The 27,071-nt window shown below is 42.9% G+C and overlaps 1 long non-coding RNA gene across 5 annotated transcripts; it reads right to left on the bottom strand.

Annotated features, from left to right (window-relative positions):
• LOC121066611 lies at positions 1 to 27,071 on the bottom strand. 5 transcript variants are annotated; one of them, XR_005817863.1, is made up of 7 exons: positions 26,797 to 27,071; positions 21,524 to 21,614; positions 14,507 to 14,630; positions 11,646 to 11,785; positions 10,608 to 10,749; positions 8,064 to 8,149; positions 1 to 1,494 (listed from the first exon to the last, which is right to left on the bottom strand). It is a non-coding gene; the product is annotated as an uncharacterized LOC121066611 (long non-coding RNA). The 5 variants fall into 5 exon arrangements; XR_005817864.1 differs by lacking the exon at positions 8,064 to 8,149; XR_005817865.1 differs by lacking the exon at positions 8,064 to 8,149 and having other exon boundaries at positions 1 to 665.

Genomic DNA, 27,071 nt, shown 5'->3' with positions numbered 1-27,071 from the left:
CTGATTAAGAATATTTTACAAGAATGGAGTATGTCTACTTTAAGCACATTTCACTGTGAATAGCGAATACCTAAACTGGTACTCACCGTCCATGGCATAAACAGTAACAAAAGATCATTTGCTTCCTGTGCATTTAGGGGTCTGTAGGTCTGGAGAGAGGTGTATAAATGTACACCTACGAATGTCAAATTCATAGGCCGTAGTCAGGACTGCTATCGTTAGTACTGTGCCATTGCTTTTGCTAAAGCTGTAAACTTGGTAGCAGCACTGCAACTTGGATCTTTTTCTTTAAAAATCACCTCTTTAACTGCAGAGATCCCATTAGTCACAGCAGGGAGCATAACCAGAAGGAGGACGGCTGTAACTATAGCGAGGGGGCACATTAAGCTGTAGGTCAGAATCACGACTGAGTGATTACCTTCAGGCTGGAAGTAAATCTTCGGACTTGCCGGAGCGATGGGGAAAGGAGCTGCTGGGGCTCGCCGAGGTCTCCCCACGCCACGGCGGGGTCAGCGATACCCAGAGCAGCCCCGGCAGACGTTTGCTGACTCGCCAGCCTCTGTAGTGATGTGTGACAGGATGCAGGCAGCGTCATCGTTAGAAAATGCTTCCTAATGTCTGGCTTTAATGTCTCATTAGTTTAAAGAGATGATTCCAGGAAAACACTAAAAGAGAAGACAAGTATTTTCGAAAAAAATCAAGCTCACAATTAAATCATCTAAAACTTGCACAAATGGCACAACTTTCAAAGCTACTTTATCTCAGTGGATGAGGAAACTTATTCCAACTCTCTGCAGCAGCTTTTTTTTGCAAACCTGAGGACTACCAGACCTTGCTTTTCTCTAGACTTTCCTCTTCTCTGCGATTCAGTCTCTGCTCCCCGATTATGAATTTTACATCTGCAAGTAGTCTGATTTTTCCCTTTTTAGATGATCTCCAGCTGGCCCACACCTTCAGCTTGGCTTTGGCCAGAAGGTTTCTGTCTAACCGACAGTGCAGAGCTGCAATGGGTTGCAGCTTTGCAGTGAGGTCTTTCTTGCCTTCAACAGTGAGCCTCCCTGTAACTCGCCCAGGTCAGAGCTGATCAGATGGTTATCGTGGCACTGAAGAACATCCTCTTCTTAACAGCACCTCTGCTGGAGATGAGGGTGAAAGCCATCATCTGGCCGTGCAGGATTCAGGAACAGAGTCCAGCATGATAAGCTTAATGCATGGTGTTTACATACAGGGCTGCACAAAGATTAATTCACCTGCTGCAGGGAAGTGTGGCACTTCCATCAGTGGCTGGGCACTTAGCAAAAAATACCGGCACTTAGCAAAAAATACTGCTGCCTTTTGAGCTCTTCTGCTTCTTTTAGTGGAAAAAAATATGAAAAACATTTGTGAAGAAGTATGTCTGGCACACCAGCACCTCTTGTGAAATACTCTCCAAGGATTCACTTTTGCCATGATATATTCCTCATCCGTTTTAAGAGCTTCTGAGCACTGTCAATGCTGAAATTAAAAGACAGAAAGTTTTCCCAACAGCGGTCTACTTTGGCAAGCACAAAGCTGCCATTCTCTGGGTTCCTTCTTTTTATTTTTAGATTGGGTCTTGAGTGAGAACAAGTCTTGTAGCTGTATGGATTTATGCTTCTGATCACAAGAATACCAGTTGTTCTGCTTGTTCTGTGAAAAACATCACTGGGCATCAACCTCAGTTGATCAACATATGGTTGTTTATTCTGATAGCATTTACCATTTCTGTGTCCATCCCAAATTCATCCCATCAAATGTAAATTATTGCTGTTTGAAGGAAACGGTGTCTGGTGCCAGCAGAGCCTCTCACACATCCCTGCCAATGTTTGCATTGCTCTCCTTTCCCTTCCCACGGTCCAGCAGGAAAAGGCAGCTGTCCTTCCCCAAGGGATGGCTTTATTTCAGATAAAGCAAAGCCCGGCCCTGCCCTTCCTTCTTGCAGTCAGCTACAGAGCTCAGTACAAGCTGGGTGCATTTGTACATGTACATCTACATGTACATTTGTAGTTGCCGAGTTACTGTACTAGAGAAAAACAGAGTTACATCTAACCAAAATGCTGAACCATATTTATTCTTAATTGCATCTCTCTCTTTTTTTTTTTTCCTGTTTTCTCTTCTCTGTTCATCCCTTGTTGTACCGTGTGTGAACTTCTTGACCTGCCAGTAGCAAGACCAGATACATCTGCCTCAGTGCATGTTTCGTGTTGGCAAATACCATGCACCATCCCTGTAGTTCAGAGTATAACAAAAGACTTTTATCACAGCCCTTAGCGATACTGGCAGTGGTTACAGACTCTCTGCATTCAGGGTTGCAGCACTTCCCATCCTCTTACAGTGGGTAATAGCAACAAAAGGTTGTAGCGAATCGTGTATCAGACTCCATGTCTAGTCCAGCCCGAAACGTTGAAGTCTCAGATGTGTACATCCCAGTCGCTATGACCCTTACCTTCCTGTACTAGCATGTAAGGCAGGCAGGTACTGCACAGCTTCCCTCTCCCCTCCCTCCTCCACTCCCTGGAAAAGTGTGGCTCATCCCAGTGCCCCACGTGGTGTGACCCCTGCTCGAGGTGTTCCCTGGGCCAGAGGACAGGTACTGACAGCTACAGAGAGGACTCAGAAAATCATGGAAGAACACTTGAGAGATGAGAAAAAGAGTCTTCATTCTCTACTCATTGGTTCCAATTAGAGGATGAACTGTCCTCTATTTTCCAAAGCGTGTTCTAATTTTGAGTGGGCTTCTCATGGGCAGTGGGCTACCATAGGCAAATCTCATTTTGACAAGTACTAATTATGGACAGCGCAGTGGCAGACTCTAATCTCTGTCATGAGAGCTATCAACAGGGATGCAGTGAAGGCTTTAGCAGTGGGTGGCAGTACTCTGGGTCAAATTAATCACTACCATAATGACAGTGAAATCAGTAGAGCTTTGGGATGTTAAGTTTGATAAAAGAAGCCATTCTGTTCACTGTCTGGCTATTTACATTACAACCTGGCCTCAGCTTGAGCTAATCTTTTGTTAGAGTTTCCAGGGGCTGTTTTTTTGGAGGGGGGCATAAAGGAGAGATAACAAAAAGCAGCCTCTCTTGCAGAAGCAATGCTTTCATATCCAAATCTGAGCTGCTTGCGTGAGGGTTAATTAAGTGTGAAGCGGGCCCCCCATGTTTGCATGGGCAGTTATTTTGAGGCACATGAAAAGACACTAAAAACGTAAGTCGCATTTTTGGGCATGCAACCTTGGAAGTGTTAATGTATGTGGTCAGTTCCATTTGGCTTTGGCTTTTGCCAAAGAGCTTTAGGAACATCTCTTCCGCTCTTTGCCTCCTTTAACCATGGCCACGGGGCCTGAGGTGTGAACAAGACCCCCGTTACCGCGGGATGTAGCGATAGCTGCCAGAGACCTGCAGTGAGCGCAGCTGCAGCGACAGGCAGAGGTTTCTGCGAACAGGCAGGTGAGCAGAGCTGCACGTAATGACACCACATGAAGCTGTGTCAAATTTTAGCCCAAGTCAGCCTTGCCCTACAGCTATGGGCTCACTCTCTGCTTCATTCTGCTTTAGACACACGCTTCATGCTCTGCTCCTAATGGCTGTTTCTGTAATACCGAGCCTTGGAACATTTCTCAGCTCCCACCCCATCAGGGCCCCAGGGTGCCCCCAAGAAGGGCACGTGCAGGGGCTGGGCAGGAGCTGCCACCTCCCCAGCAGCTCTTCAGCATCATCCAGCACGTCCCACCAGGTCCGTGTGGACACGGATACATCGAGGGGCTTTGCAGCTTGTGTCCTGGTGGGGCACGAACATAAAACACCTCCACTTCTTGCCACACAGGCCTCCTCTATGCCGTCCCCTAGCCCATTAGGCAATATCTCCCCACATCCTCTGCATCTTCTGACAACTTGTCAAATCACAGAATCACAGAATCATAGCATCATTAAGGTTGGAAAAGACCCCCAAGATCATCTGGTCCAACCAAACGCTACTTTTGATGAGGATGGTGCAGCCCAGCTTTCTGTTTGAGGCTACAGTGGAGAATTTTTATTTCTGCATCGGCAGTCCCATATAATAGGAAGAATCAAATGTAAAGCGATGTCCTTCCACTCACCCGCTTAAAACCAGATTGGTTGCAAAAATATCTGTCTTAAATTCCAGATAAACCATCAGCCAGTGCTTTGGATCCATTTTGCGACTGTGCAGAATAATCTAGTCTTTTACTAGAACGGTTAAAGGAGATTTAGAGGGAGGAAAGAGCATGGTGACTTCCAAGGGAAGAGTGAGTGATTCAGTGCAAAAAGGGTAAATTTCATCTGCACATTCTTAACTGCGAGGACATTCTGCACATCTCAGGAGTGCACTAAGTGGTGCAGTAAACCAGTAAATTAGAAGAATGTAAATTCTTTAGTAGGAATTGCACGCAAGGGAAAAATGCTTCCTCATGCTCATATTTGTTTTCAAGAAAATAATGTACACTCTTCCTAAAATCATACTGGCACAGAGCTGAGTAAGACATCAAAACCAGTAATAGATATTACACTGGACTAAGAAATGGCAATGACACAATTATCTTTCGTGTTTCTGATGATCACTGTGATAAAGCGAGGAGCTAGCATATTTACAGCCTGGCACCGAGCACGGAGCATTGTAGCTCCTTTCCCCTCTCACTCTGTCTGTCTTATTTATCTCTCATTAAACTAAATTGTATTCTTATTGGCTGAATGACCTCTGATATTGTTATTAATTGATTTATATAGTGCCTTTTGCAAGCCTCAAGGCACTTCAGAGAATTGCAAAAATATATGGGGATCACTTCACCAGTCACCTAAGTGCAGCCACCTTTAGGATGGGAACAGTAGCCATTACAACGGCGCTGGAAATATTTGGGGTTAGGAAAGAAAGAAGACTGATGGAGCCAGCATTTCTGCAAACCTGCTGCCCAGTAGCTGTCTTGAAATTAGACTAGAAGTGCAGGAAATATTTAAGAAAAATGACCAGTTCTGGCAAATGATGAGTGACAGAACACAATCAAAAACAACCATGAGACAGAATATTTTGCTGGTGAATTCAGTGCACATTGGAGCTGTGGTGAGGCCTGCATTTTCTTCTTGGGTCCTGATTACCAGAGAAACCTCACAGGCATTGCTCCCACTGAGATTCTGCGCAGCGTTAATACTCCTCACAGCACTGTCTGACTGCCCAGCCCATGCAGAGACACAACTTTCATCCTGAGAGGTGTCCATCTGCCAACCCCACCAGGAACCAGGACTACTGCAGGTGTGACGGCTGAAGAGCTGCTAAGAACTGGGCCCGCGCCTTTGCATGCAGGTGCTTCCTCCTGTCTCCATGTCAGAAGATTGGAAAACTGACACAGATTTCTGTCCGGATACCATGTTTAGGTCAAGCATCAACAATGTGTGATGGCTGCTAGCACCATTTTGTAGTGGGTTTACGTGGCAAGGTTTTGGTAGTGGGGGGCTGTGGGGGTGGATTCTGCAAGAAGAATCCAGAAGCTGCCCCATGTTAGATAAGGACCCTGCCGCTGGCCAGAGCCGAGCCAATAAGCGATGTTGTTTGCGCCTCTGTGAGAGCAGATTTAAGAAAGGGGAAAAAAAACTGCTGTGCAACAGCAGCTGGGAGAGGCGAGTGAGAAGCAGCCCTGCAGACCCCAAGGGCAGTGCAGCAGGAGGGCAGGAGGTGCTCCAAGCAGGCAGCAGCAGTTCCCCTGCAGCCTGTGGAGAGGCCCCTGGTGGAGCAGGCTGTCCCCCTGCAGCCCATGGGTCCCACATGGAGCAGATCTCCACGCTGCAGCCCGTGGAGGAGCCCCCGGTGGAGCAGGTGGATGTGGCCTGGAGGAGGCTGCGGCCCATGGAGAGCCCCCGCAGGAGCAGGCCCCGGGCCGGAGCTGCAGCCCGTGGAGAGGAGCCCATGCAGGAGCAGGGGGTCTGGGGGGAGCTGCCGCCCGTGGGGGACCCGTGCTGGAGCAGTTTGCTCCTGGGGGATGGACTCCGTGGTACGGAGCCATGTGGGAGCAGTTCTTGAAGAGCTGCTGCCTGTGGGCAGCCCCCGCAGGCTCAGTTCGGGAAGGACGGCATCCCGTGGGAGGGACCCCACGGGGAGCAGGGGCAGAGAGTGACTGTGAAGGAGCAGCAGAGACGAAGCGTCAGGGACTGACCGCAGCCCCCATTCCCCGTTCCCTTGCACCACTTGGGTGGAGGAGAGGGAAGAGGGCAGATGTGGGGAAGGTGTTTTTTTGGTTTCTTTCCTTTGTTTCTCACTTCTCTAGCTTGTTAGTAATAGGAAATAAATCTTACTATCTCCCTACTCTGAGTCTGTTTTGCCTGTCACAATGATTGGTGAGTGATCTCCCTGTCCTCATCTCAACCCTTGAGGCCTTTGCATCATATTTTCTCCCCATTTCCCTTTGAGGAGAGGGGGTGAGAGAGCGGCTGTGGTAGAGCTCAGCTGCCCACCTGAGTAAAACCACCACGCATTTATGTTGTTCTTTATCCCTACACCATTATGAGTGTATTCTTGGCTGCATTAGGCACAATTCCACCAGCTGGTCATGAGAGGTGTCCCTTCTCCTCTACTCAGCACTGGAGTATTGTGTCCAGTTATGGGTTCCCCAGTTCCCCCAGAAAGACATTAGGCTACTGGAGGGAGTCCAGAGAATGGCCATGAAGATGATGAAGGGATGGTAGCACCTCTCCTATGAGGAGAGGCTGAGAGAGCTGGGACTCCTCAGCCTGGAGAAGAGGAGGCTCAGCGGGAGCTCATCAGCAGGAGCTCATCAATGTCTGTAAATACCTGAAGGGAGGTGTCAAGAGGACAGAGCCAGGCTCTGTTCAGTGGTGCCCAGTGCCAGGACAAGAGGCCATGGGCACAAACTGGCCCACAGGAGGCTCCCTCCGAACACCAGGCAGCACTGCTTTATGTGCAGGTGGTGGAGCACTGGCACAGGTTGCCCAGAGAGGCTGTGGAGCTCCCTCCCTGGAGATCTTCCAAAGTCACCTGGACATGGGCCTGGGCACCCTGCTCTGGGTGGCCCTGCCTGAGCAGGGGCTTGGACCAGGTGACCTCCAGGGGTCCCTTCCAGCCTCAGCCATTCTGAGATTCTGTGAGTGATGAAGAGAAAGTTTACAATAGGCTAACATGCATGAAGTCGGTGGCCACCAAGAAAGGATGGATCTCACACACCAAAAAACAGCACCAACCTCCTCCACAGAAGGACAACCCACTCCTCCCTGTGGGGTGGCAGTCACCACCGTGACCATACCATGGCTTCAGTCTCTGCACACATCAGTGCCACTTTTTCAAATGTGGGGAGACGGCACTTATGCAGCATAAGGTCTTGAGCATTCACAATAAACATTTTTAAGATTTTTGCCTCAATTATGGCTGAGAGGGCTTTGTGTTTTTTCAGATATTATAGTTTTGTCTTCATTTGAAACATTTGAATGCCTCTAATTAAAAAAAAAATAAAACTCTTTCTGAAGGTGCAAACACAGCAAAGAATATCAGAAATATCTTTGTAATGTTAAGTCATTAAAGACACTTAGACCTGAGTGAAATGCATTGTATGTATCTGAAGGTTTTGTACCCTTTCCCATTAAAATGAACCCTGAATATGAAAAAGTGCACCCCTCTTCAAAACAGAATTAATTTCACTGGCTACATTAACAAGCAGGTCTGCACTCGTCTTATCTTTCAAGAATTGTATGCCTGATTGCATTTATGTTCTCATTTAGCATCTCAAAATGGGCACTTTCTTTCAAGAAGGGTTAGTGCATGACTCACCCGCTTAGTTAATCTGACTAATTAGCATACTGTCGCCCATTAACAGCATTAGAACAACAACTGTAGCTCTCACTACCTCAGTGTCTGGAAAACAGACCTCTTCTAGTTTGCAAGGACATTTGTTGCTCCCTGTCTTTTGTTAACCATGGGGTTATTTATCACACCAACATAGGATTTGCTTATAACTTTGGAAGGAGTGATATAATTCTTAATATCCTGCAAGACCTCACAGCTCATAATCTTTCCTGGTGACTTACTGGAAATTATTCTCAAATTAAGTCCTCAACTCTGCAAGAAACCTTTCTGGAGTCCAAGCTGCTCTCATGCATCTCTTCAAACTCCACTGAAAAAAAAAAAAAAAGATGGAGGGAATTAAAGAAGTTATTCTTATGTATGGTAATTTCCAGTAAGTGTATTGAGATTAAAATCTTTTGTGCTTCAACCAGCCACTGCGGTCTTGAACTTATTTCCCACTGAATTTCTAGGTGTACCAAGCCATACTCACAGGCATCCATGTTAGGATGGAAGTAAGATTTGTTGGTCTTTAGAAGAGCAGCCCTCAGGGAAGCATGCACTGCAAGGCAGGAACATTTTTATTCAAGGCGGTGATGCTGGGAACAGCAGGTTAAAAGACTGAATGAGTGAGGCCAAGACAGCAACTGCCAGAGCTCCTTAGGACAAGTGCTGAGTGCCCAAGGCGCTCGAGAAGATTTACACACCTAATTTCCCACTCTCCCGTTGAGCCTGCCTCCAAATAGGCTGAAAAACTGTAGGACCAAGGTAGGTGTGAATTTCTATTATTTATCTCCAAGGGTTGTTCTCAGGAAGCCTAATTGTGACCACTTAAATGCCCGGACAGTTAATCATTTCACTGTGGATCACCATCCCAGAAATACCTATCTAGCTGCTTCCCCAGTGTCACCAGCAGGCAAGTGAAAGACGCCGGTACAACACGGGAAATATTTCACCTCCCTTGCTCTTAGCATGCAGCTGTTGGATGCTAGTGGGTGGATGGATGGACTCTCCTTTGTGTTACTTGGGAGTTGCACAGAGCCAAAGCTGATGATGGCCTTGCTCTGTGCCTCAGAGCCGGTGTCAGCGGGGTGTGGCCAGAGGTTTTGTAAGTAAGCTCTCACCTCCTCCTTGCCACCAGTGAGGATCAGCAGACGTAATACATGAAAATGAAGGCGTACTTAATACTGCAGGCTTTAGTGACCTGAAGTGTTAGGGGGATCTGCGGGTTTTTCCTGAGATACGGTCACTGTTGTGTGATGACAGCAAATCCATTATTTAGGGATGCTCATGGTGGACAATTGCAGAGCTCACTCTGAACAAAGCTCCCACCTGCTCTGAGCAGAAGCTGAGCAACAAATCCCCTGACCAAAAGCCTCCTGCAGAGCGTGGATGCCCACTCCGGCGACGCCACCATGCCACAGTCCCTGCTGCAACTGGTGCTGAAAAGTGAGAGCTCCTAGCAGAGACAGAACAACACCAGCACGGCTCAGGAACCCCAGCCTGGCTTCCAAAGTGTCCCTGATGGGACAGACAATGATTTTGTCCAACTTACTTACATTAGCAGCTAAACTAGTTTCAGGACCAGTGGAGAGCAATATTGCTTTGGCTTCCTAGAATAGGAGGATCCAGATATCAGCTAGGACGGTGAGCTGCTGCGCACAGGGCAAAGCCCTTACTCTGGGCACAGTGCGACTCCTTTTGCTCCACAAAAAAACAGTCCCCAGGGTGTAGTGTAGACAGTTGGAGCACCACCACCGCCTTGTGAAATGCCTTGCTCCTCACACACCAGCTTGCTGTGGAAACCGATGCTTTTGTTTAGGGACCATCACCCCAGAACGGTGCACAGTGAAAGACAGAGGTGGAAGCAGCCGCAGGATGAAGAAGTCTCTGTGCACCAGCTGCATTGTCCCCACCCAGCCATGCCACAAAACAGCCGTGCTACATCCTCTTTATCATTTACACCCAGTCTTTACTGTAAGTCAAAGAAAAGTTTTACTGCAAAGGAACAATAGAGAGAACTCTTCCTCTTTACAACTTTTGTTAGTTTCCTCATTATCAACTTGACTCAGCACTTAAAATTTTCCCAGTTCTGCATTTAGCACAAGTTCAAGTCTAAATATACATATAAAAGAGATCAAAGTAGTGGTGGTTAGACTGTGTTTTATCGAAATAAAGTCTTGTTAATGCAGGAGCTGACGTGCTTCTCCTGGACTTGAGTTAACTGTTCAGAAGGTGGAGTCACCAAACTCTCAACGGTAACAGGTGACTTAAAACCTTGCCCTATTTTAAATAGCTCCTTAAACTTCCTTCATAATATGAATCCCTTATTTTAGAATTAAGGAGTGTTCATATTTTGTGTTGTTTTTCTTTGCAATTTTGAACCAATTTCACAGCAATATGATTCATTCTGCTATAATTTGTCTCTCCTGCTTGAGATTTTGATTCATTAGGTGTTTCCCTGGAAAGAACAGCTTTGAACTTGTGCTCAGCGAAGAGCTGTGGTGTTGCTCCTTCTCTTATCTTTTGCATAGGTGGAAAGTGATGGCTGCTAATTGGCACCCGCAGAGCAGGCAGTCACAGGGTTCCTGCTGCCTGCCTGATGCAGGAGGGGTGGTGATGGATGGAAGAAGAGCAATGGGGTTGAAGGCTCCTGCAGATAGAGGCAGCAAGGAGGTTCTACAAACTAGGAGCAAATCTGGGGTGCCTGAGGGCTGAGGGCAATTAAAGCCCAGCAGGGGTTGCAGGTGGGGGAGCAGTGAGCCTTTTCCCTTCCTCTCTCCACTCACCTCCTACTGCTACCTCCTTGCCCTGTCCCCCTCCCATGCTGTCTGGTGGGACCGCAGCTACCACAGGCTCCCTGTGGCCACTCAGAAAGCACCAGCAACAAGCACTGATGTGTCCTGCCATCCAGCATGCCCAGGTGCAGATCTGCCAGGAGAAATAATATCATGCTATTAGTAATTTAGCAAGTGACCTGAGTCTGCTGGAAGGAATACTGTTCAAGAGCTGGACTCCTGGGTGCAAAGCATGCACCTCAGATCATCTTTGAATCGTGGACTGTATGTGTTCAACCTTGTATTTGTGTGGAACAGAATTTATTTATACAGCACATAAAATGACAGAAGATGGGAACTGAGTACTGGAGAGGCTTAACGTGCTCTTGGGGTTCTTTTTGCATGAGAGAAGCATCTATATTATTTACATATAATTATTAATGATAGGACAGCTGCAAAGATAAGTGACTCAGTGGAGGCCAGACAATTTCTCAAAAGCAATGGATTGATATCAAATATCTCCACTTCATCTTTAACATGTGACTGTAAAGCACAGGTTGGCAATGCAAAAGTCATTCCTCTTATTGATCCATTACATATCCATCTTTCTCAGAGACTTTTGATGTTAGAAATATTATCCAAAGCTGAAGACCTGAAATCTTTAATCACCAAGTAGGTACTTCAGAAACTTAAAATTTATTCAGGCTTCAAACTCTTTGTCTTGCGATTCCACCAGGGAACCACTAGAACCATAAGCTTCGGATTCCTTTTTTATCCCTCTTTGCAATACTCTGACCCAAGGAGTCCCATATTACTGCACTACAAACATGAACCATGTTTGTGGCTACAGAAGAGAGGAGAGAACTCTACTGAAAAGCCTTCACTTTATTTAGTGATGGGAGGTGCTAGGATCACTGTTTAGTGATGCTAGACTTTAAGTAAGTTTACTGTACGTATGAAGACTTGCACCTCTGACCAAAAGGGGAAATGCAAAGGGGCTATATGGTTATATGACTCTTGACACGTTACAGGGCACACGAATGTGCTTACCTTATTGTACTGACACCTGTCAGTGTCCCTTGTAAGTCCATGCCTGCCCATCCACTTTAGATCACATACTTGCCAACAGTTCTGCAGAAGTAGGTTAAGCATGCAGGCAGGAGTTTGCAGTCTAACTCATCTGTGAAAAACTGAGAAGGAAGATATTATTTTCTTCTATTACATTTAGTGTTACATTACCAAAAATATTGAATTAGAACTTTATTTAGATAGAATTATTAATTGTCACATGGGTCTTCAGCTCATTATATCAGTGCATCCAATTATCTTCAATTCACAATCCAGTTGGCTTATAACAGATGATCACAAGGACTTCATTATACATCCTCAGATTCTCTCTTGAGATGTCTGTATTCCCCAGACAAAGGTGACTTTAGCTAAAGAATTACTAAAATTTGTGCTGTTGAGATAGTCACAGAAAGTTTATTGGGATTGGTATCTCTCTCTTCTGCAAGGATGGCACAGGCTTCTCAACAGTGTGAGCAAAATACAAGCACATTTCTACTCCTGCCTCAGAAAAAGTAAAGGGAAAGAACAGGGTAGTGCTGGATTGGAGCCAAGGCGTTGCCAATCCTTCTTCTTCCAGAGGATAGAGATGATGATCCTGGAAAGGGTCATTCACCCCAACATGAACTTGGTCTAGCTACCTCACTCTCTCCAGCCTGACTTTTGAGGAGTAAGCAGGACACAGAGCAGGACGGTGCTGTTTTGCTGGTCTCAGTGATCTGATGGTTTAGACAGGCTCTTATGCCAAGGGCCAGTCCCGCCCTGCTTTGCTGAGGGCAGGAAAGAACAACATTGAAACTGGGATACTGAAATCTTATCACATCTGTTGGCTGAAGATTATTTTGAGTTGCTTTTATTACACTGATATTTAATCCAACACGTTTATAGAGTCATCACAAACAGGAAGGGATTTGGAAAGGCCATCTATCCACTCATCAGCTATATCTATTATTATATTATTATTATTATTATTATTATATCTTTCCTGAGCAATGTTTTCTAAACAGATCCTAAAAATGATGATGCCAGCATCTGCCTAGATAATGCATAATATTCTCATTGCTGTAGCTCTCAGACATTTCCCAATACTGAAAGTAAATCTCTCATGATGCATTGCACACTCTTTACTACTTGTTGACAGGTTATGTTTGTCCTCTTTGAGGTTATTCCTGCCCTCTTTGCCGTTTATGTTTCTGAAGATGGTTAATTTGTCTGCTTTCATTTCTCTACTCTTTAGATTGAACAAGCCCAGTTCCTTTAATTTTGTCATTGAATCCAGAGGAGAGAAAAAGAAAATGGCTGGATGCAGCTCACTTCACCTGCATCTTTCTATAAGGGTATTTAAAACACTTTGACACCATTCTCCTGCTGACACCACACCTGCACTGAGCAGAGGAAGAAAACTTCATGTATGTTGCAGATGACGTGCCTTATTTTATACAGGCCAGTACAATATGTAACTTTTTCCCACAACATGCATCTTTAACTTCAAGATTTTCTCTGTGGCTTGTATGCCTTGTCAGTCATTCCGATTTTTATGGTTTTGGAGTGCAAATTTTCCTTGATAAGAGTAGGGTTTTTCCTTATGAACTTATGCAGTGTTTTTTTCTTATCACCTTCCCCAAGACATCAGGTACAGTCTGGACCCTAATTCTGCCCTTCAAAGTGTTTGCAGCTCCCTCAGCGTGCTGTCTGCTGCAAATTTAGCAAGCATGCTCTTTATTTCACCAGCAATGCTGTTATTGAAATTTATTCTGAATGAATATTCAACTCAGTATTACCAGGTCCGTGGCAGACCTCTGGGATATTCCCCCGTGAACCAGGCTCCAGTTTGGCAGTGAACCATTAATAACCATACCCTTTAGGTTTCAGAATGGTTTAGAACTGACTTATCTAGACCATATCTCCCTTACATACTCAAGGGGATTCCATATGTAGCCATTACAAAAGCTTCGCCAAAGTTGTGATTTATGGACTCTGTTTCTTCTTCCCTAGTACACAAGTCTTGTTATCCCGTCATAGCAGGAAATTAGGCTGGTTTAGTACAATTTGTATACTTGAATAACCCAATTTGTCTTTGCAGTTAGTTTGATTATTTGTTCTATAAGTCTCTGGCTCTTCCTTTCCCTGCTTTCTAAAGATAAACCTTGTATTTATCATTCTCCAGGCTTATCCCATGTAACTTCCCTGCTACGTGCTTCATTATTTGTTTTCATCTCTAGGTTATTTGGAAGGTGAGATTTGGTCAGCCTCTCTGCAGTACTCTTTTGAGCTGACATACTCTTACGGCCTGTGTAATGTGTGTTACATGTGGCTCCCGAAGAGCTTTGAAGCACTCCTTCAGTGCTGACTGCTCTTATTTCAGAGAAAATATTGTGGACAAACACTTCTGGATAAACTACAGCCATACTTGCCTCAGTCTCCACAACCACAGCACCACCATTGACTTTTCAGCACTGCTTTGGTTAGCCACAACCTGAAGCAGTCTGGGGTAATTTTGTTCCTCAACTTAAACAGCCACAAACTCGAAATTACAAACAAAGTCATCTCTGGGATATGTCACTTCTCAGAACTTGATTTAATTTAAGAAAAGTCATGCCCCTAACATAGTACAAACAATTGCAGATTGCAAACAACCGCAGAGTCGGCTTTCACAGTCTGCTTCAGTTCTCCCTCTAACTCACCAGTTGTTCCCCATACATGGTGCTGGGGAACAGGCCTGTGTAGTGGAGAGGAAAAGCAGTGAAGCAGGACAGTGAACAGGTGACAAACCAAGTCTCAGGCACGAAGACTGGGAATACGAAACTACAGTCCTGCATGTAGATGTCAGTCCATCATACGCTTACCGTGAAGCCCCTGCTCATCCAGAGGAGCACGTCAGGTATCAGTGCTGAGGCTCAGCTGCATAGCATCCTCCCCTTCCTTCCAGCCCTCATGTCACCCATCCTGGCTTCTCCCACCTCTTTGGCCCTGTGAAGCACAATGTTAGCAAGATAAGCAGGGTGGAAACCTCAGGAAGGGTGTTGGGAGATGACAGATGAGGCAGCTGTGAAAACAGTGTAATCAGCGTTGTGCAGAGTAGGAAAGAGGGAATATGCATGTGACTGGACAGCACAAAAAGTAGTTCTTGGCCATTCTACTTTCAGAAAGTCCTAACAGTGACCTCAAAATTCCTGATGTGCAAATAACCACCAAAGGATAACAAAACAAACAAACAAACAAACAAAAAATCTCTCCAAAAACATTAGTTTGATACTGTTTGAATATTCTGTGCCAATATTCAAACTTAACAGGCAAACTGCAAAGAGAAACGTTTTAGAAATGCAAACTTAGTTCTTTGTTTTATGTTGAAAAGGGAAGTGAGCTTGTCATAAAGTTGCACAATCTGTGTGCCCCACTGTAGGAGTTTTGCAGAACAATCCATATGGGCCTTTCTCACCTTTTTTTTTTTTTCCTCCCAAAAGAACATTTAATTGTTTGATCAATATTTCAAATGTTGTGCCAAATCACTCTTTTGCCTTTGCAGGGGGAGGGTAGGAAGGGGGAGGCGGGTTGTAGACCTGGATGGAAGTTTGATTTGTTTTAACTGTAAATCAAAGCAAATGTTCTTGATTTAAAACAGAGCTTGTACTTAAGAGAGGCATGTCTTCAGGATGATGAAGCTGAGTTAGAACTGAGCATTGATCATTTTCACTTTGTGATATAAATGCATCCTCTGTTATGTGTCTCTTCAATGGGTATTAAACATTCATGTTCATATAGCTTTCCTCCCCTCCATATCTTCCCCCAACACTTTTTTTTTTTTTACTTTTTTTAGTGGGGAAGAGGAAGACGTCTTCTATGTTCCTTAAGAAGCTGTAGAGGCCAAAAGACTATTTATTTATTCCTGCTTATTCTACAGTTACTGTTCTAATAGCTCATCAGAGGGTGTGAGCTACTTAATTACATTTCACCTTCATAGAGTGTTTTATTTCAAAGAACAGCATGAGAATGTTAATACTCAAAGTAAGGCTAACTGGCTTATCTACCAAATAATAAAACATGGGATAAATGTTTAAATTTTCTCAAGTTTCTTTCGCCCTTGAAGGACATTTCAGACACTCTTACTCCAGACTCCCAAGGAACTGTAACCAAACTCCCAGAATTTGGGACTGTAACTACTCAGCCAAATTTCCACATTCTTCAATTCCAAGGCCTCCTCTAGGTCTTTCCTGGATATTTGATTAACAACTAAAAAGCCATCTACAACAAACACTGGCTTGAAAATACTCCTGAAGAAAAGCTCTGCACTGAACCATCTGGGACTCAACCTCTCTTCAAGGCTGGGGTGGCCACTGGCTCAGCACAGTTGGTGAGCTCAGGCTCCTTGTCTCATGTGGGTTTTGTGGCCCACCTGGGCTCCCCGTGGTGGCACAGCACGGACCAAAACCCTCAGAGCACTGTATTGTACAGGGATGCTCCTGCCACCTGCCCTGCCTACTGCAACAGGAGTGGAGCTGATGGCAGCTGTCAGAGGCTTCGTGACTGCCTGAGGCCATGTCTGCACAAGAGGACTTCCTCAGTCCCTGCAGTGGCACCAGTGCTTCAGGACTGAGCACTTCCTTTCTGTGGGACTGCACTTCAGGACCTGAGGAACACCAAGCCTGCAGAACTGGGTTGAGACAACTCTTTTCCCCTCACTGACAAAACCCTTCAGTCACTGCCACAATCTTGCTCTTAGCTCTGGCTGCATCATTACTGGGTGTCAGAGGTGATGAGTTAGAAAGGGCAAAACCTCACGCTGTAGGTGCATAATTTCTGGTTGTTTTGTTTTGTTTTGTTTCACTTCATTTTCATAAGCATCAGCACAACCAGCCTTGTCACAGAGGTGGCTCGGGGAAGGGGCTGGTGGCTGGTGCTCAGGCAGCTCCTGTGGCACCCCTCATGCCAATTCCACTGACATCTTAATGTGGTATCCGAATTACCTCGAAAACAGAATCAAAACAAACGTGGTTGCTGTGGATGCATGTGGGCAAAATCATTGTCTTTCACCATGGCAAGTTGGAGCTGATCATAGAATCATTAAGGCTGGAAAAGACCTCCAAGATCATCTGGTCCAACCATCACCCTACCACCAATGTCACTCACTAAACCATGTCCCTAAGCACCAGGCCCAACCTTTCCTTGAACACCCCCAGGGACGGGTTTATATATATGTATATAAACTTATCCACCATCCCAGGCACTGGCACTAAAGGGCCTACAGCTGGATAAGTGATGGCAAGCAGAAAACGCGCTGCGACCACTGCAACCATCTCAGCCCTGAGAGGAGCACTGCATGGGCCCGGCAGTCTGTGACTGGATGCAGGCTCCAGGGCCTTTCCCTGACAGAAACTCCAAGCACGAGGAAGCCCCTGCACTTGCGTGGCTCACCTGAGGTAACACAGCGTTATCCAAGGCACAGAAAGCTTCATCAACTTCTAAAAAACTCTCGGCATATTTAAATTGCTTTTTTAAAGTTGCAACTTTAAACATAAGTTTAAACATAAGCATAAGTTTAAACATTCAAGCATAAGTTTAAACATAAGTTCAAACATAAGTTTAAAAAAAAAATCTAAGCCAAGAGCTTAACATTTTGAAATATTTTACGTTTTTGAAAGGCTCAAGTGCTACAATTTACTAACTAATTTTATCTGCTTCCAAAGGTAGCCTTAAGTAAAAATTACAAAAGAATTGAATAATAACTTGAAAATCGGTCTCCCTGACAACTACCTATGACTCGAAGCTGTTTCGGTGGAAATATTATCATATATGAAATAAATAAATTGCATTCATACTAACCAGACACTGTCTCAGAAATATTAGTTGCCCAAATGGTGCAGGCAATGATCACAGAAAAAAAAAAAAAAAAGAAAAAAAAAGGACTTCCAACAATCGGACTAAGCCAAAGAAAAATAAGAAAGAAGAGAGACCATACCAAATTAAAAAGTAGAGAAAGACATGAGGAATGAAATATATCCCACACAAATGCTGCATTTCAAGGGCTGAAGTTCTCACATCCAGAATCTCTGCTTCGGACCAGTGAGGAATGACCGAGGGATATAACCAGGGGGTTCCAGAAGAGTTAATTTCTGTCTTTCTAGCAGATTACAATTTCATTTTTACAGAACTGTCAAATTCTTCAAATTCTTCTGTGTCGACAAAATATATTTCTGTTTAGCTGAATCATGCAGAACAATCCCAATATGTCTTCTTTTCAGGGCTGGTTTTTGCAGCCAGTGCTTTTATGGGACTTAGATGAGTTTTTGGTGATTCATAGTACTTAAACTACTCAAGAGCACTTTTTCAATTGGAAAATTCACTTGAAGTAAATGCATCATCAGCACGATTGTCCATGCATGAAAGAACTACAAGCAAAACAATGAGCACCATTTTTTAAAACCTACACTTAAGCCAAGAAAAACAGTTATCATGAACTATTAAAAGACCTTATTTTTCAGTTTCCATGAATCTCTCATGGAAAACATGGGTTATCCTTGTCTCTGCGTCTCTTATGCTGAGAATCCTAAATTGCAAATGAAAAAAATATAATGTGCACATTGTTTTGGAGTCGTTAACATGATACATAGCAACATAAATTACATTATCTACCACAGATTTAGCTGATACTGATTTAGCCTTATTCTTACAGCAGTCGTTTCTAGGAAGAACCTTATACGATCTAGGCATTGAATACTCATATTGTTCTTTACTGTGCTTTCAGAATGCTAAATAAGCTGATATTTAAATTTTTAAGGATTAATGGAAGATGCACTGCTATCTGCCAAGCAGTCTGTGGGTTTGAAGAACATGTCAGTTACTCAAATGAAAGTGGACTTCTGCATTTTTGACATTTATCTGAAGGAAAAAATTCTGCAGGTGCTGCGTGTGCATGTGCCTATATTGCATTTTCACAGATGATTTGATAGTGGTACTTCCAAAATGTTTTTATTCCTAATAGCATCAATGCAATCTTTCATTCTTACTCCATCGTGGCAGTGTTTATTTATTTATTCACTTAAATAGATTTATATGATACATAAGAAAGGTCTAGCCACAACCCTGTGTGCTTTTGATATACAGCAAAATACAGTCAAAGTGGTGAAAACAAGTCTAAAACTAGCAGCATCCATTAAATCAGAAAACAGTCATCTAAAAATCAAATAAAAACTATTCCACTGTTTTTTTGTTTGGCTGATTGTTGTCCCTCCGTCCCTCCCTCCCTCCTCCTTCCCTCCTCCCCCATATAATAAATATTTCAGTGGCAAAGTCGTCAGCAGACATGTTTTCTACAAGAAAAGACCAGGATAGGTGATTGTTAGGCTGATGTTTTCAGGTGCATAAGTAAGAGCACTTTCAGATTTTGCTTCTCATGGCCAGCTTTACCTGGAAGTCAGACATAGGACAATTAGCTAAAAAAAAACTGAGAGCAGGCACGAAGACAGGCAGTGATGCTGTTTACCAGGATACTTTCATTTAAGGAGATAATGGGAGATAAATATGGGAGGTAACTTTCAATGTGCCAACCAAAATAAAGCATAATTTTAGCCCTAAACTATCTTTTATAATACACACACATCAGCATAAGCTCAAAATAAACTGAATTGCTGAAATAAATAAATTGCTGTAGTTGTCTGAGTCAAAGGGATTCATGTGGCTATAGATTACTCATACTATACCTTAAATTAACTTTGCGTTTTGAAATGTCCATAAAGCCCAACTAGGGCAACTTGAGGTCGTAAAAATCTCAGTACTGCCATAAACTTCTTGATGGGTGCAAGAAATGTATAAAACTGTTAGCTTTTTTCCCTTTTCATTTCTGCGCCTCTTATACTATGAACTTAATATGCTTTAAACTCCTATGAGGTAGTACCTTTAGTGGGGATGGAAAAGACAAGGTAGGCAAAGAAGGAAAGAGGAGAGGGTGTGAAGAGGGAAAAAGATCAGGAAGTCACTGAAAATGCTGGGTTGTGAGACTATTGAATGCCTCCCCCTTCTGTACATCAGTCTTCTAATTCTATCCATACAGCTGAGAAATTAGCAAGCATTATTTCTTTCCCTATGAAGTATTAGAATGAATCCTTCCTGTTTGTAACTAAAGTATTTCTCTCTGCCTCAGTTGTCTTTCACTTTGGTTATAGAAATCCTCCTATCTTTCATTTATTCATATTACTTCTCTTCAATCAGCTGAAATTGCCTGTCACTGTGATCACTGCAGTGCTTGTTTTGAACACACTGAGGAACTCTCCCTGGTTTATCAGCTTTGACTTCTTGACTTTGCCTCCACAGAACTGGTCAGTGCCTCTAACTTGCCCTGTTCTCACAACCCTTTCCATTCTACTGCTAACAGTACTTTCTATGCAAAATATTCTCCTTTCTCCAGTTCATTAAGCCACTCACCTACCAAATCCCTCCTAAAATAATCACTGCTTTCACTATGGCCAGAGGAACGCGTTAATAACACATGTATATTTTAATAACACTTCCCGGTCCCTCTGAAATAATCAAGGGCAAATAGCCCTTATGGCTTTCTGCTCTGCTGAGCTCTCATCTCCCCTGCATCCTTCCTGCAGCCGCATGCCTGGATGTGGCCAGCGTGCTTCGCTTGGCTCTGACCTGCTCCGCTCTTACACACACACAGCTTTGTCTCGAATGTACCACAGCCCCTTGTCTCTGGGTTTCAGCCCGTAAACTGTATAATCATGAGAAGTGTTCATTTCTTCTTGTAGACCTGAGCACGTTCTAAACACCGAGGAGACAATATTAATGTGCACTGCATGCCTATTACAGAACCAGGCTGAATTCCTTGCATTTAACTCTTTTAACTACTCAGATTCATTTGCCTTACAAATAAACTGTATTTTGTAAAGTTTTGCAGCAGTACTTCTCCTAGAAAGTGTCTTCCATTACTTTGGAGCCAATATAATTTATTTAACCATCTAATAAAATTGGTATTACAGAGTAAAGAATCGGGCCTGTGATACTCCCATAAACGTTCTGTGAAAACCTCAACCACTTTTCTATCAATTTATCATGGTAACACACAGTTTCACCAGTATTAGTTAAATAGTTGTATTTGAGTTTTCTCTTGTAGTAGTTTCCTTATTTATCATTTTCAAGATGAATATGATCCTGGAAATACCCAAAGAAGCCCTGCATCAAATAATCATGTTAGCATTTCTCTCTGAAAAGATATTTTCTCCCACAAAATTAACACTCACCAAATGTTTAAGGTCTGGTTGTTCCAAATGAATCCTGTTGTTGCTACAATATGTTTCAAGTTTTGTTTCAAAGAGTCACAAAATGCTTATCTGGTAATGTGTAACAAAACACTTAAATTTTATTAAATACAGAGAACAGAGTGCAGGCCTTAGGAGGAACAACCTAACTAACTTCCCTAGAAACTTGGATAAAACAAAAGCTGCTAAATCACATCCCAGAGATGGGCAAAGTATGTACCTAAAAAAAGGCTAAGAGTGAAAATGCAAAATTATAGACAATTGGCCCCCTTTCAACACCCAAGAGACCGGGATAAATATTTTTTTAGGGGTGAAAACCTAGTTTTGCCAAGGACAAGTCCTATGAAACCCTACTTCCTTTTCCAATATGGTAACTGGCCACTTGAATAGGAAGGCACCCCAGTCAATACTCCTTGTATTTTTGTGTGGTTTTACATGCACTCTGATGATATTCCTAGTGGCAAAAAAAAAAAAAAAAAAAAAAAAAAAAAGCAAATATGATATAATATATATGAGAGGTACATATATTGCTTGAGACACCTGAAAGACTTATCAGCGGTGCGGTGTGGTGTGGGAACTCCCGAGTGTGTAATTGGAAGTGCTCACCAGGGCTGTGCAGCGGCTGCTGGAGCAGCTCACTCCTGACGATGGGCAACTGGCTGCTCCGAGACGCTGCTCTTGCTGCTCAAGGAAGCACCTGCGCAGAGATAATTATTGGTAACCTACCGTATGGAAAATTTCAAACGTTTCTATCCAATAAAAGTATAGCAATCTCTGGTAAATACATTTTTTAAAGAATTAGTTTCTAATAGGTTATTTTCTAAAGCTGTATGTAGGCAGCAAAATTAATTACAGAATTTCTGAGGATCCAGCAGCTTCCATTTAGCATTTGTGCAGCTAGATAGCTTCTGAGGTTCCTATAAATGAATTTAGAAATGTAACACTAAACAATGATTTTGAAAATCTTTTGACAGATAACTAACCAATGACCCACAGAGAGCACGGTTTAGAGCAACAGGGAAGTCCAAGTGACTCTGGAAGAAGTGTGTTCATTTAAAGCTCGCACTTCTCAGGCTGTTCAGTGAGCAAGGCTGACAGTGAGTGAGTAACTGACAGCTGTCCATCACTGAGACACCAGAACTGGTCAGAAGTTTCAGTTTTCACTTACCACATCCCGATATTTCAATATTACAGGTGAGGCAGGCTCAAGCTAAGGAAAAAAATAACATTTGTGCCCCTACCTACCATAATGTTGTGATTTTTTCTGCGTGAACCTCAGGAATAAACAGACTTTTATTAACTAGCAGTCATTATGCTCTCCTAAGACAGCTATTCCTTCTGCTGCTCCAGATTTTTAAAAAATCATACATTGCAAGAGGAGCTGCAGAAGAAAGACTACTTTTTTTCTAATATGGAAACTATAAAAGCCGTTCTTGAAGCTGCTATTAGCAATTCTCTAAATATCTGTAAGTAACAATTTTTGTGGGCCCAAGAGCAATGGTGTTGAGACAAGACTGAGGGCAACATTTTTTTTGGTCTAAATTCTAAGTTTTTGAAGAGGTCGGGACCCCTGATGTAAGGCTTGCATTATTTTATTTTGTTCTGCTAATATCTGTCCTTATCCCTAGGTCAGAACTGTGACTTTGAACCAGAAGGTATCAAGAGATAGGTTAACTGAGGGTAATAAGCTAACCCAACAAGTAACAATGACTTCTATTATTAAAGAAAATAAAATGAAAAGACCCTACAACTCCAAAACAGGACATAAGCAGCTATAGAAAACATGTATCTCATTGTAATCGCTGTTTCAACAGTTTTCATCAGTAACCCCACATTTGAGTCATTCTGACTGAGAGATGCACTGTTCTCTGACGAAATCTTAAACATTATACTCCAATTATGCTCCAGTTTAAGAATGAATCCTGTCTCCTAAATAACTAAGATACTTTACAGTTGGCCCAGAAATTTAATTTAGGGATTAGTGAACCCTGTTTTGCCTAACACGAATAATTTACCTCACTTTTGTCCACTCAGAAGTGATTTTATCTTAACACTAATGAAACCAAAGAATTTCACTTTTGTCACTTAACAGAACCTATTCAGTGAGTAATCTTGGTATGAGCAGTGACTTATAACTGAGGATTTAAAATCCAAATTAAACCTTGCTCTTTCTTCTCATTACCATTTTTAGCTTAGACCTTCAGCTCAGGGAAAAGTACATGAATATGCTGCTAATATGTTTAATTGAATTAGTATTCTAATATTACACCAAAATAATTTCAAATGGAAATAATATTTAACCTCTTTGCAATACTTGGTAAGCTTTATTTCGTTAAGGAGGCTGTGGCATCTGTAATGGTCCCATTAGGTTTCAAAAACAGTGCTGTACTCAAATGCTGCTGTTTCTTGAGCCTTGGTTTATAGTTTTATAGCTACCTTTTTTTTTTTCTTTTTTTTTTCCCCTTAGTAATGGTTTCTTGCAAGAATGTCCAAGCAAGCTCAGTGACGAGATTATGCTGGATGTTTTGCATGAAATATGCTGCTGAATCTCTCTGGTTCCTCCCTACGTTCAGAGCAAGTTACAGTACTTTCTGTAACTGCAGTGAAAAGTTAGCCCACCTTTTGCAGCCATTTGGCTATATTAAAAATCAGCTATTGTAACAAGTCACTGGCTCATCATAAGAGACTGGTGTTAGTGCACATTCTGTGTAGTAGGAAACAGTAAGGCAAACTAGGAGGTGAAGCCCAAAATTTGTGTAGGCACTCTGAGAAAATGCCAGAAGCCCGCTGTTACTATGGGAGTAAACTAAGATAAACCTAAACCGAACCTTTCCTATAAGAAACAAAAATATAAGTATCATATGTATAAAAGTAATACTAACCATTCACAAGTATTTAATGAAAAATGAAAGCAATGTCATGATAATCTAACACTTTATAAAACTAATTTCTAATAATTCTAGTCATTTTTCTGTGTTAAAATGAAAAGCTCTCCCATTAAAATTCTATTAAAAAATCTGCTGATATTATTATTACTATTTATCACATTATTGGAAAGATAGCGTCAAAGAAATGTACGTAACCAGTCCAGAAAAAGAGATGAATGAGAGGAAAAGACATCCTTTTCCAAGGATATCTCAAAGTACATCACCACAACTTTATTTTGTGCTTTGTACTGATTGTCTTGTAGCTGTACACTCATTATTTTCAAGTCATTAGCTTCATTAAACTAACTTTACTTATGACTAGTTCAATAAATTCAGTAACTTCACATAGTTTACAAAGATGTGGAACATTTTATAAGGTATGAACATGTATTTTAAAATAAATGAGATTTAATTCATTTCATGGTAGCTTTTCAAGGAGCTAACTTTTAAATTGTTTTAGTCGGTGGTAAGAGATGGAAAGACTGTCCCCTTGTGGATAGGAATGTGAGGAAAGCTATAGTGCAGTCCACTGACAGCAATGGTAACCTTGGGCATTAGGCGGTTCATTAAGAAATTAATTAGAATTCAGCCTTGTATATTGCTCATAAATCAACACTCGAATGTACAAAATTTCTGGAGATACTTTTAATTTAAATAGGTTGGTGTGACAGACAACACAGGGTACAGGCTGAGCTAGCGTAACATCACTGCTAACACCATCAGTCCACGCTATCATCTAAACCTAACTGCTTCAGGCAGTTGCAGCGTTACTCTCCTTTGGAGAAGGCAGTTTCGTGGACAACAGCTTCAGGGCTGAGAACTGGAGAAGGCTCCACCATAAAGACAAAGTCTTCAGGTATATCTCTAAACTAATGTGCTGCCCACACAGGCGTGCCATGCATCATGTCAGTGCACCAGGCTACATGGCAGAGCACTCACCAGCCTTGTCCTCGCTTCTGCAGCCCCTCTGGCAGCTTCTGGCATGGCTCTGTTCAACGATTCTCGGTTCTCGATTCTCAGGAGGTTTTGCCTGGAGGCTTTTAGCACACCACTGAACTGAGGTGCTGGGTAGGCACTGATCCAGAAACCAAGGTGAAAGGCCCTACCTTTCTGCACTTCTGGGCAGCTCTGTAGAAGCACTTTTAGCCACTCTGACCATTTAGCAGAGGCACTTGTGGTCTTACAGATTCCTCACTTTTGATCAATGCTGCCCCTGGAAAGCTATGGATCTAGCACAGGTAGATTAAATTCTTCTGCTTCTGGGCAAATTTGCTACAATGCAGCAAGGTAGTTTTGCTGCAGGGTGGCAGGGGAATTCCCATCCCAATCCCTGCCAGACAGGAGGTGGAAGTACCAAAGTGGTATTGATTCACAGCCAGAGACATAGCTGGTGTTGCAAATGTTAAATTATCCATAAATCATAGAATCATGTTACAGACTCCCCATACACATCATCATCTCTGATCCATGACAGCTACCAACCCATGATGCTAGAACCCCACGATAGTTCAGATCTGGGACAATCAACAGTAGCTTCAAATCTCTGAATGAAGAAGCAGAACTTTACAAATCTGCTTAGATAGCAGGGGATGTTTCTCATAGGAAGTATTTTGGTTCATGAAGTCTAGTTTTCCCCTATTGCTGGCAGTTATAACATCCTTTATAGGCCCATCATGTTCCGTCTATCAAGATTTTTCCTCCTGCTTACCTCAGCTGAAAGAATGTTCTGTAATGTCATTAGAAACCACATATTTTTCAGTTCAGCCACATTCATGGTCACTGTGTATCTACTCATTCTATTAGCCTTTTGTTTAAACAGCTTTTTTTTTCCTTTTTTTTTCTTTTTTTTCTTTTTTTTTTCTCATCCTTATTGTTTAATCCCTGATAGACAGGAATCCTGTTCTCCTCAAGCCTTCATTTTGTTGAACAAGTCACATACTTGCAGCTTTATTGTACTGCAAGAGCTCCACAAATGCTTTCATCATATGACCATGCCAGATGAAAGTATCCTATAAGGACTTTTCCCAGAAATGTCATTCAAGAATGTCTTATCAACACACAGTATTTTTCTGTCCCCAATGGGAACACTTTGACTGATACTTTCTTTGGCAGTGGTAGCTTTATACACAGTCATGTCTCAAAAATGACTCATGAAAAGACCAGCTAACTCAGCAGTTGTTTTTATCAGTCATTTCCTACTGCTTATTTGATAATTATAGCATAAATTCTCATTCTTCTAGCAATCACAGAAACTGCACAGATCAAGAAACAAGCTGTTGCTCCCCATTAGAGATCTGCTACCACAAAGTCCTAAAGGTTTGTGGTGAACCAGTCTGATACTGGCAAGCAGAGATGCAGGTTTGTATGTGGTTCAGAGCGGGCCGATGGGGCCTTTGATAAGAAGACTTCCCAAACTGTGCTTTGGGGAGCTCACAGAGTCATTGATTTGTCCTCCACAAAAAGTGACTGTGTTGAACCTGATGCTCGGTGATACGTGAATTGATTGCAGGTTGCTTGAAGGATTGAAGATGAAAATGCCTGAGGAGTTACTACAGGCTTAGATAAAGACAAATATTTGTAACCTGCTGTTAGCACTTTTAGTTCAAAGCATGTCCCACTCCTAAATCTATCACACCAGTTTAGCAAGTGGCTAAGGGCCTTACTATTCGGACAGTATGGGAGTTGAAACATCCAGACATAAACAGCAAATCTACATGGTAGATATATGTTTGTTCTTTATACCACAAGTCACCGTGCCAGACAAATTGAAAGTGAAAGAGATGAAATTCTTTCAACATTATTTGCTCTCTCTAACGCTAGGAAGTAAAGACAAACCAGACTGTTTATTTCTGTGCTTCACTGAGGAAGTGTTACGGAGCATTGTGAAAGTTCCTTCTTTCATCCCGTGGTGAAACTACATGAAAAACAAAACAAAACAAAAAATCACAATACCTATGCAGAATTTCTTAATGCTCTTTCAAGGCAGTGCCTGAAGCCCAGCATAGGTAAGGCTGTGTGGTATCGGTAGGAGTTTTAACACGGTCCTGCTCCAGAGTCCAGCCTCGCGATGGAGGCACCACACCAATGGCCGGCCCCTAAATCCGGCAGAGGGGCACTGACGCAGGCCGAGGGCGAAATCCGGCGGGGTGGATGAGCACAGTCAGCTCGGTCCCAGTCCGACCCCCCCGCCTCTCACGGCCCTCCTCACGGCCCGGCTCGGCCCCCAG

The sequence above is a fragment of the Cygnus olor genome, chromosome 2, assembly GCF_009769625.2.
Source record: "Cygnus olor isolate bCygOlo1 chromosome 2, bCygOlo1.pri.v2, whole genome shotgun sequence".
NCBI lineage: Eukaryota > Metazoa > Chordata > Aves > Anseriformes > Anatidae > Cygnus > Cygnus olor.
The sequence above is the reverse complement of the archived record's forward strand: the minus strand, read 5'-3'. Positions and strand labels throughout refer to the sequence as shown.